Source organism: Micropterus dolomieu, linkage group LG17, assembly GCF_021292245.1.
Source record: "Micropterus dolomieu isolate WLL.071019.BEF.003 ecotype Adirondacks linkage group LG17, ASM2129224v1, whole genome shotgun sequence".
Taxonomy (NCBI): domain Eukaryota; kingdom Metazoa; phylum Chordata; class Actinopteri; order Centrarchiformes; family Centrarchidae; genus Micropterus; species Micropterus dolomieu.
In genome coordinates, this window is record NC_060166.1 from 647,447 (window position 1) to 648,418 (window position 972).

Consider the following 972-nt stretch of genomic DNA (forward strand, 5'->3'; position numbering starts at 1 on the left):
CATTCATTCCACACAGACTGATATATTTCAAGTGTTCATTCCTTTTAATTTTGATGATTATATCTGACAACTAATGAAAACCCCAAAATCAGTATCTCAGAAAATTAGAATATTGTGAAAAGGTTCAATATTGAAGACACCTGGTGCCACACTCTAATCAGCTAATTAACTCAAAACACCTGCAAAGGCCTTTAAATGGTCTCTCAGTCTAGTACTGTAGGCTACACAATCATGGGGAAGACTGCTGACTTGACAGCTGTCCAAAAGACGACCATTGACACCTTGCACAAGGAGGGCAAGACACAAAAGGTCATTGCTAAAGAGGCTGGCTGTTCACAGAGCTCTGTGTCCAAGCACATTAATAGAGAGGCGAAGGGAAGGAAAAGATGTGGTAGAAAAAAGTGTACAAGCAATAGGGATAACCGCACCCTGGAGAGGATTGTGAAACAAAACCCATTCAAAAATGTGGGGGAGATTCAGTTCAAAAAGTTCATTCAAAAAGTGTACAAACATTAGGGATAACCGCACCCAAGACTCAGCGTCAGAAGCGTCTCGCCTGGGCTAAAGACAAAAAGGACTGGACTGCTGCTGAGTGGTCCAAAGTTATGTTCTCTGCTGAAAGTAAATTTTGCATTTCCTTTGGAAATCAAGGTCCCAGAGTCTGGAGCAAGAGAGGAGAGTCACAGAATCCACGTTGCTTGAAGTCCAGTGTAAAGTTTCCACAGTCAGTGATGGTTTGGGGTGCCATGTCATATGCTGGTGTTGGTCCACTGTGTTTTCTGAGGTCCAAGGTCAACGCAGCCGTCTACCAGGAAGTTTTAGAGCACTTCATGCTTCCTGCTGCTGACCAACTTTATGGAGATGCAGATTTCATTTTCCAACAGGACTTGGCACCTGCACACAGTGCCAAAGCTACCAGTACCTGGTTTAAGGACCATGGTATCCCTGTTCTTAATTGGCCAGCAAACTCGC

At 43.8% G+C, this 972-nt stretch overlaps 1 protein-coding gene and 1 long non-coding RNA gene across 2 annotated transcripts in view; one reads left to right on the forward strand and one right to left on the reverse strand.

Annotated features, from left to right (window-relative positions):
• Positions 1–479, forward strand: part of LOC123985652 — a 13,629-nt gene extending 13,150 nt beyond the window's left edge. Inside the window, exon 3 of the long non-coding RNA XR_006828723.1 lies at positions 411–479. This is a non-coding gene — a long non-coding RNA (uncharacterized LOC123985652). The remainder of the gene's footprint in view (positions 1–410) is intronic.
• LOC123985987 (cell migration inducing hyaluronidase 1) overlaps positions 1–972 on the reverse strand; it is a 134,934-nt gene that overhangs the window by 49,086 nt on the left and 84,876 nt on the right. The window lies entirely within an intron of this gene.